Source organism: Phodopus roborovskii, unplaced genomic scaffold, assembly GCF_943737965.1.
Source record: "Phodopus roborovskii unplaced genomic scaffold, PHOROB, whole genome shotgun sequence".
Lineage (NCBI taxonomy): Eukaryota > Metazoa > Chordata > Mammalia > Rodentia > Cricetidae > Phodopus > Phodopus roborovskii.
Window position 1 is genome coordinate 156,899 of NW_026125549.1, and position 9,690 is coordinate 166,588.

At 37.8% G+C, this 9,690-nt stretch overlaps 1 non-coding gene across 1 annotated transcript; it reads left to right on the plus strand.

Moving 5' to 3' along the window:
* The first annotated feature begins 8,678 nt into the window (after positions 1–8,678).
* Positions 8,679–8,782, plus strand: LOC127216511 (U6 spliceosomal RNA). Its single transcript, XR_007834030.1, has one exon. It is a non-coding gene; the product is annotated as a U6 spliceosomal RNA (small nuclear RNA).
* Positions 8,783–9,690: the final 908 nt, after the last annotated feature.

Below are 9,690 nucleotides of genomic sequence, written 5' to 3' on the forward strand. Positions count from 1 at the left end.
TCATGTTAGGACACAGTCCCATGGATGCCCTCATTCTGGCCCCAAACAGCATAGTGTTGAAATTGTAGCCTCCAAAGCGAGAAGTAATCTGTACTAGGTAATCTTGCAGTTATTTGCTACAGCATATAGAAACACATGTTCTTTCCCCAGTTTGGAACGTGGAGAAAAGATGGAGTCAGATTTTCTTCCCCATAGACCAGACCCAGTAGATCAGAGATGTATCCTAAGATCTCACTGACCACAACTCCTTTTCATCCAGGGATATGGAACCCTCTCAGGAAGAACTGAAAAAGTCCCAATGAATAGACCTGAAAGGATAGATGACTTGAAGAAAATGCCACATTTCTAAAAAGTTGTGTGTGTGTGTGTGTGTGTGTGTGTGTGTGTGTGTGCACAAACACACATGTGACAGCTAAATTGAATAGGAAACTATCAAAACTTTGATAATTCCCCTTTCTCATATACTTATCAGTAAATTCTAATATTTTTTATGTGGTGGATCTTAAGATATTAAATACTATATTTCCAACACTCACATATTTATAAATCTTTCAAAACACTTACAAGTGCTCCTGGATTGACAGAACTAATATCACAAAAATGTCTGTACCATGTAAAACTAACTCACAGATGTAACTTAGTCCCCATCAAAAATTCCAGTGTCATATTTTACAAATCTGGAAGGAACAACTCAAGAATTCACATGGGATCACAAAAGACCTCGAATAGTCAAAGCAATCTTAAAGAGAGAGAAACACAGCTGGGGGAAAACAATGACCCACCTCAAATTATTCTACAGAGCTTTTATGATAAAGACATTCTGGTACTGGCGTAAATACAGAAAAATAGACACAGTGGAACAGAATAGGAGACTCAGAAATAAACCAGCAAAACTACGAACACATAATTATGACAAAGGGAGAAAAAAAGAGAAAGAAAGAAAGAAAGAAAGAAAGAAAGAAAGAAATTGGAAACGGGAAAGAGATACCCATCCTAGTCTTTTGTTTGTTTGTTTGTTTGTTTTTGTTTTTTGTTTTTGTTTTTTTTTTCTGTTACTGAATAAAGCCAGGACCACAAGCCAGTACTGGTGCAGGGGATTTATTTCACCCTAAACTTTAAAGTCATTTATGAAGGACAGGCAGAGTGGAAAGTCGGGGCAGGAACTTGGAGGGAGTAACTGAGGCAGAGAGCATGGAAGAAGGATGATTGTTGGCTTGTTCTTCACTAATTGATCAGCCTACTCTCTCACACAACCTAGGGTCACCTGCCCAGATGTAGCGCTGTACCTAGTGAGCTAGGCCCTCCCACAGCCGTCATTCATCTAGAAACTGCACCTGTAGGCTCTTCTAGAGTTGAACCTGATGGGAACATTTTCTCCATTAAGGTTCACTTTTCAGTCCAATAGTTTATTCAACAAATGGTGTTTGACAAAATTGGGTTTGTATCGCAGAAGAAAAGAATATTATTTTTCACATTGTACAAAAACCAAGTTCAAGACCTTAATATAATATCCTTCCCCCTCTGCTAGAAGAAACCATAGTGAATGCTACTAAAAACACTGAGGAGGACATTCTGAACTGCACTCCGATACCACAGGAACTAGCCTTAACATCAACTATGTGATCCATGCAGTGCTAAAGCACCTTTACCAGCTATATTTCTGACAATAAGCTAATACCTAGAACTTACAAAGAACTGCAAAAACCATCACGGATCAAGAAAGGATAATACTAGGTGATGGGGGAGGTTGGAATGTAGACAAAAAGGACATGGAAGAGAATATAAAGATTTGCTTTTTCTACCTTTACCTTCCTTTTGAATTTTCTCTTTTGTTGTGGTGAATAGATTAATAAAATTATTATTAACAACAAAAACATGAAACCCAATCAACACTCCACAGCCTTAGATAGCCACCTGAATTCTGTAGTTCACTGAGATGTACAGAATTTGGACTGAGGAGTATTTGAGTGGCTTCCTTAACATGACTGTGGTATCTTTATGAATTAAGTACAATGAAGTTATAATTAAGGAAGAAAAAAAGTAGGTAGTGGAAATAGAAAGAAGAAATAAGACAAGTAGACAAGGTTTTAAAAGGCAAAGACTGGTCTTGGGAAGAAATTGTGTGATGGTGCTGAGAATGGGGGAGGCAAACCTGAGCTTTCAGGTCCTCAGTGCTCCTCCCTATGGCATCTAGTTCTAGTCATCCACAATTGCCTCGTGTCTTCTGTCTGCACTGGTGAAAATTCTCAATCAGTTTAAAATTTGGGGGCATGTTTACAGAGAGGAAACGGAATAGAACTCAAAGCAGTTTGGAGTAAGGTGTATTGCAAACTGTGAACAACTCTTCCTTCCTTCCTTTGTTCCTTCCTTCATTTGTTCATTTGTTCCTTCCTTCCTGCCTCCCTTCCCTCTCCCTTCCTGCTGCTCTCTCTTCTTTTTCCCTTTTCCTCTCCCTCTTTTCTTCCTTTATCCTTCCCCTCCCTAGTTCTCTCCCCTTCCTCCCTCCCCCCTCCTTTTTTCTTCCCCTCCTTTCCTTTCTTCCTTCTTGGTTTCCTATTTTCCCTTGGGTGCTCACTCTTGCTTTCTCAGCCCCTTTTTGCACTTGGGTAAATGAATTTGCAAATTTCATTTGTCTTTCTTAATCTAGAAAAGTTTGGCCTACATAGAGAGAGCTGGTTATAATGATACAACAATGCTAAATTAATGAATGAACTCCTGAGCAATACAAGTCTCCAAATATTTGTATCCTATCACCATTGTCAATATCATTTATTTAGATAATATGTTACTTCTTGCATGTCATTGCTGCTAATCTTCCTATATCTTAGTTTTCCTTAATTCAAACTATTCTTTACATAGTCCCCAAAGTGCTTCATCTAAATGGTGGGTCTGACAGAGATGTCCTCCTTCTTTACTACTGTTGTTAGAATCTTGCTGAAATTGTGCTCCAAGATTCTTCTTTATCTTTCCTTGTTTTTTGACCTTCCTCACCTCTTTTACTCATATTGGTTGGCCCCACTCATCTCCATAGCTTGACTCTTCCTAATGAGTGGCACCTCCATTAATGCTTCCTTCCAATTTTTACTAATTGGTTCACATATATATCATTTATTTATTAGATAGAGTTGTTGAACATTATGTTAGAGACACAAAACAATTTTAGGAGCTATTATAATACAGTAAGCTGGAATGGAGCCCTGATGTGTTGTGCAGTAGATATAAGAGAACTACAGTTTATCAAAATGCTACAATGCAGCACCCTACAGGAGACCTATACTGAACAAAGATGATAGAAGGCAAACTTCCTTTAAACATTATTTCAATGTGAATTCAATTTCATTAAGTAGCATTATGTAGATTTGAAGGAGCTCAAAGTCCATTTGTGGTTTACATGTACAAATGCCCCTTCCTCTTTATAACTCAAACAGTCCACCTAGATTGTATAAGTAAGGAGTATAAGTAAGAAGAAGTTGTGTCTAGTTTTGGCTGCTGTATTGCTGATCTTTAGAAGCCCTATTTTTACTAAGTTGATCATTCTAGATTGAGTTTCTAGATAATATCACCAATTTACTTAGCTATTCTTGTGTATTATGTCATTATATCACACAATTTTAGTGCTGTGCTTTCCCAGTTCTGAAGAAGTGCCCACTGCCTTCTTGGAAAAACTCTTCAGTGAATGTATTCCACATGCCATGGAAACAGTTGCTACCTCCAAATTATGTACAATCGTGCAAGTAAACACAGTATCTAGGAAGGTAAAAATATTTCAATCAAACTTCCATCCAAAGAGCCGGTTATTTATGGAGTTGTAAAAAGGACGCTATTCAGAGCTTCCTTTCTTCAGGTTATTTTAGACTTCCATTGGGCTACAAATATTTGTTTTTCTTTTAGAATTCCAGAAATTCAAATAGATTACCCATGAATGGGTTAAGCACTTTCTACCTTTCTCTGCAGGAAAGAGATATGTTATTTGAGTTGGAGAGAGTGAGTAAATTGAAACTAAGCTTTGTGCTTTGGAAAACAAATCTACCCCACTGACTCATGGATAAAAGCTATCAATTTCAGATTATTCTATTCAACTCCATAGATTGTTTCCCTTTTGAGCTTTCTATCATAATTCATCTGCATTCGATATTTTTGTTGTTGTTGTTGCTGCTGTGACAAAAATGCAATGGCCGAAAGTTGAAAAGAAACTTGGGGCCAGAAATGAGTTATTTTTTTTTTACTTCGCGTTCCAGTCGGAAATAGTATATTATTGCATGAAAGAGCATGAGAGGTCAGGCTAATAAGGCACATGACCAGAGCTGGAAGCTTTACTGTACACATTTCCTTTACATATAAGAAACAAATTGGAAGAAGGAAGAGGACAGAGCAACTAAAATGGTAAAGTCCACCCCCAATGACAAACTTCCCCAGAGGTTCTATATCTTTATAAACAGGTACCACCAACTGGAGACCAAGTGTCCAAAAGACATGAGCTTATGCAGATACTTCACATTCAAATCTCTGAATTCCTTGCTCAGACAGCTTTGCCTGGTTGGTAAAGAGACTGAAACATAAGGTAGATTATAGTGGGCGTTGCTGTCAAACATATGTTCACCTGCGGTTGAAGATTTAGTTTACTGATAGAATGGTTATCTAAGAGCAACACCCTGAGGTTTGGTCTCTGATACTGAAAAGAGAAATTGAGTCTGTGTCTTTAAAGATAAATTGTAGTTTTTTTTTTAATAAAAGTGAGAGAAACATAAATGAATAATACTGGACCAAGTGAAACAATCTGTTCATTTTCATTGATGGCTGGCAATACTGGTTTCTTGTGACACTCTGACTCAAAAAAAGCATTTTGAATTTTCAATACTAACTATTATAAATGTCTTCAAAATACATCATTTGGACCACATGACTCAGAATAGAATGACTTTGCAGGATTATGCCAAGGGTAAATGCCTACACAGGCAAGCAAGTAAGTAATCATGAAAGTCGTTAATAATTTAAAAATCAAACAGTCTTTCAAATCAGGCCTGTAGAGACTCTTAATTTCTTGTGTGAGCTACTGCTAGTAATTCTGTAGCTGTGTTCCTTCACAGTAATCCACCTGGTTCCCCACCACACTGTCATTGGAAAAGTCACCAGATCAATAATGTTCATGTGGGGAGTTGTATGGACCTATGTGGAGTATAAGAGTGGTAGGTTCAGAGTAGTTCTAAACATAGCTCATTATTTTTATTATTGTAATAAAGTTAAATTGAATACAAATTAACGATTATTAGTGTATAGATAATTGCACTAAATATTTGTCAATAAGTTGTATTTTTAACCAGTTCAAATATGATTTATTTTCAAGAAACTATCTATTAACTTTAAAGATTACAAAAGCAAGAATTATTACAAATGAACAGCAAGTAGCTATGATAACCAAAAGATACCTAAAATATTGTTTTCACTCTAAGATATCTCCTTGGAGGTTCCCTAAGGTTGGGTTTCAAATGCTAAAAGTCCTGGTTACTGGAAAACCTCAGCTTTCTTCTATAAAAGGTTTGCCTTTCCTATAATTCATGCTGATGAATGATAATGTGTTGTCTAACTCTTGTATGCATGGTTTCTTTTACTACCATGATTAAAAGACCAATCTATTTTGTATGTCAGTGTTATGCTTTAATATTTCTAAGTAATATTATTAAATGTATATCTTAAATTTATTTCTATTTTCCATTTGCTGGATATTTAGCTATATTAAATTTTTGGCTAATAACAAATATAACATCTATAAATTGAGGCACAAGTCTTGCTGTGGTCCCATAGTTTCATTTCTAGAAGTGCAATTGTGGTGATGTGGTAAAATATGTTTAATAATTGTCAATCTCAGTGTCTGTGCTACTGGAGTTATGTTCAAGAAGCTATCTCCTGTACCTATTTGTTCAAGAGGTCCCTCCCTGCTTCCTTCTAAGAGGTTCAGTGTGGCTGGATTTATGTTGAGGTCTTTGATACATTTGGACTTGAGTTTTGTGCATGGCAATAGACATGGGTCTATCTGCAGTCTTCTACACACCATCATCCAGTTGTGCCAATACCGTTTGTTAAAAGATGCCTTCCTCCTCCCATTGTATACTTTTAGCTGTTTGTCAAAAATCAGGTGTTTGTAGGTGTGGGTTAATTAATAAATGAGGCCCTCCTCAAACTGAGAAGCTTCTGTAAGGCAAAGGACACAGTTGACAGACCAAACAGCAGCCCACAGACTAGGAAAAGATCTTACCAATCCTACATCTGACAAAGAACTGTTCTTCAAAATATACAAGAAATCAAGAAACTAGTCACCAAAACATTAAATAACCCTATTTAAAAATATGGTACAGAGCTGAATAGAGAATTCTCAATAGAGGAAATCAAAAAGGCTGAAAGACACTTAAGAAAGTGTTCAACATCCTTAGCTATCAGGGAAATGCAAATCAAAACAACTCTGAGATAAAATCTTTACTTCTGCCAGAATGGCTTGAATTAGAAACATGAATGACAATTCATGCTGGAGAGATGTGGAGAAAGGGAAACCCTCCACTGCTGGTGGGAGTGCAAACTTGTATAGCCATTTTGGAATCCATGGCGGTTCCTCAGGAAAATGGGAATCAGTCTACCACAAAGACCTGGCACTCTCCCCTCTTAGGCATAAACCCAAATGATCCACATCAAGTGCAAACAAAGACATGTTCAACTATGTTCGTAGAAGCCGTACTCCTGTAATAGCAAGAACCTGGAAGCAACCTAGATGCTCCTTGACTGAAGAATGTCGAAAGAAGATGTGGGTATTTACTCTGCGGGGGGAAAAATAATGGAATTTTGAAATTCAGAGATAAATGGAAGGGACTTAAAAAAACTATCCTGGATGAGGTAACCCAGTCACAAAAAGAGGAAAATGGTATGAACTCACTCATGTATGGATTTTAGACATAGAGTAAAGGATCACTAGCCCTACTAATTCACACTGCAGAAATTAGACAAGAAGGATTCCCAAGAGATTCATATAAGGTCCCTCACAGAAGGAGAAAGGAAAAGATCTCCTGAGCATATAGGGAGTGGGGGGCAGTGAATGGAGAGGGAACTAGGGGAGAAAGGGAGAGTAATGGGGAGGAGAGGGAAGCATAGTGGGACTAGGAAGAGGATTGATTCGAATTCAGGGAGTAATAGATCAGAGAAAAGAAAGAAGCGGGGGAGAGAGAGAGAGAGAGAGAGAGAGAGAGAGAGAGAGAGAGAGAGAGAAAGAGACAACAACAAAAGGGAGTCATTATGGTTTGAAGAGAAAAATTGACTCAGAGAAATGTCCAAAGACCTACATGACTGACGCTCAACTAACAATTTGAGCAACAATGGAAATAATACCATAAATGCCCTTCCCTGACAATGAGATTATGACTAACTTATCCACCATCATAGAGCCCTCATGTAGTAGATGATGGAAACAGAAGTAGACACCCAAAGCTAAACAATGAACTGATCTGGAATCCAGTTACAGAGAGGGAGGACAAGACCAGGTTAGTGAAAAACACAGAGTCAGCTGACCTGAACAAGGGAGGAATTAATGGGCCCCTGGACTGCATCTTGGAATCTAAGCATTGGACCGACTCAGACCCCCTGAACATGGGTCTCAGTTAGAAGGCCTGGGCAGACTCAGGGACCTCGGACGTGGAATCTTAATGTATCCCTGCACAAAATGACTTTGGGAGCACATTCTCCAGGAGGGATACTCCCAACCTGGATTCATGAGGGAAGGCCTAGTCCCTACAACCAAGTAACAGATTTAGATGACCCCCCCTGTAAGGAATCACACCTACATGTGGAGTGGGGGGCAGGATGGGAGTGCAGGATGGTGGGGGGCATGGGAGGATGGGGAGAGAAGGAAAAGAGGGAGGGAGGGGAGGAACTGGGATCGATATGTAAAATAAAAATAAAAATAAAAAAATTTCATAATGGAAAAAAAAGAGAAAATATGTTTAATATATTAGAAATTTCCTAATTATTATTGTAGTGCCATTTTATGTTCCTAGCAATGATGTTTGGGAGTTCATACATTCCAACACCACTTTTAAATATTGGTTATTTTGTCATCTTACTGATTACAGTTTTACTGGTTATGACATGATATTCAATTGTGGCTTCATTTATATTCTCATAGTGATATTGGACATGCTATTTGGGTTTACTTGTCTATCTTATATACAGGTTTTTCTTTCTTTCTTTTCTTTCTTTTTTTTTTTTTTTTTTTTTTTTGTTAAGTACCAGTTGTCTGTTTCTAGGGCCCACTATGAACAGGTTGTACCTGATAAACCAATTTTATCAACCATTTTGCTGCTTGTAGAATTGGGGGAGTTAAAGACCCAGATGCTCAAAGGACTGAGCCAGGAGCCACAGAGAATTATTCACAGTCTCTCGAGACTTTTGGGGAAACCATACAATTCTGAGATGTCACAGCCCTATATTTCAGAAGCATGTATCTATCTGATTACACATTTCAAAACTCAACACATTTGCCTACTCCTTGACATGTATGATGATTCATATAACATGCTCTATACTGAAAAGGAACACATTAGCTGGCCAGTAGGAATTAGATACTTTCTGGGAATGTTATCTACTGGGGAAAGTTTGTTGGTTTGTTTGTTTTGAGAATTATTGTTTAAGAATAAGAAGTTCTTACTTTGCCAGCACATATACTAAAATTGGAATAATGCAGAGATTAATATGGCCCCTATGCAAACATGATACACAAATTTGATGGGGGATGTTCTTCTGTATATATGTTTTCTCTTATTGGTTGTTGAATGAAAGACTGTTTGGCCGCATAGAGGCAGGAAGATATGCAGGACTAAGAGCCAAGGAGAATTATGGGAAAGGTAGATAGGGAGAGCCTGCCAGGAGGAGAAACCATGGTGCAACCAAAGGAGTATCAGATCCAGGCATTACTCAAGTAAGAATATACCATGTGGAAATACAATAGATTAATAGTTATGGGTTAATAATCAAGAGAGAGTTAGACAATAAGAAGCCCTAGTGTTAGCTCAACAGTTTGGTAATTAATATATGTCTCCATGTGTTTATTGGGTTTAGGTGGATCCAGGCTGAATATAAAACCCAGCAACAAATTGTTGATTTTTAGATGTCCTTCAACTGAAGGATGGATTAAGAAAATGTGGTACATTTTGGGCAATGGATAATTACTTAGTGATTAAAAAAATGACATCATGAAATTTTCAGGCAAATAGATGAAACTAGAAAAATATCATCCTGAATGAGATAAACCAGACACAGAAAGATAAATATGGTATATACTAACTCACAAGTGAATATTAACTGTTAAGTAATATAATCCACAAACCAAGAATGGTTAGGAAAAAGGAGGGCTATAGGGAGAAGCATGAATCTTTCTGGGAAGGAGAAATAGAATATATTTTGTGGGTGGACTGGGGGGGAAGGAGGGGAAGGGATGGGAATTGGAGGGCCAGTTGTGGGGGTGGCTGGAGGGAGAGAGTTCTAGAAGAGACTACTAGAATTAGGGGCCATTTGGGGAATGGTGTAGAAATCTAGTGCAGTAGAAACTTCCTGGTCCAAAGGTTGATTTGGTGCAGACTTAGAGCCTTCACCCCTACATTCTATTTAGCAGAATGTACTCTGCAAGCTATGGAAACAGAAACCCAGGATAAC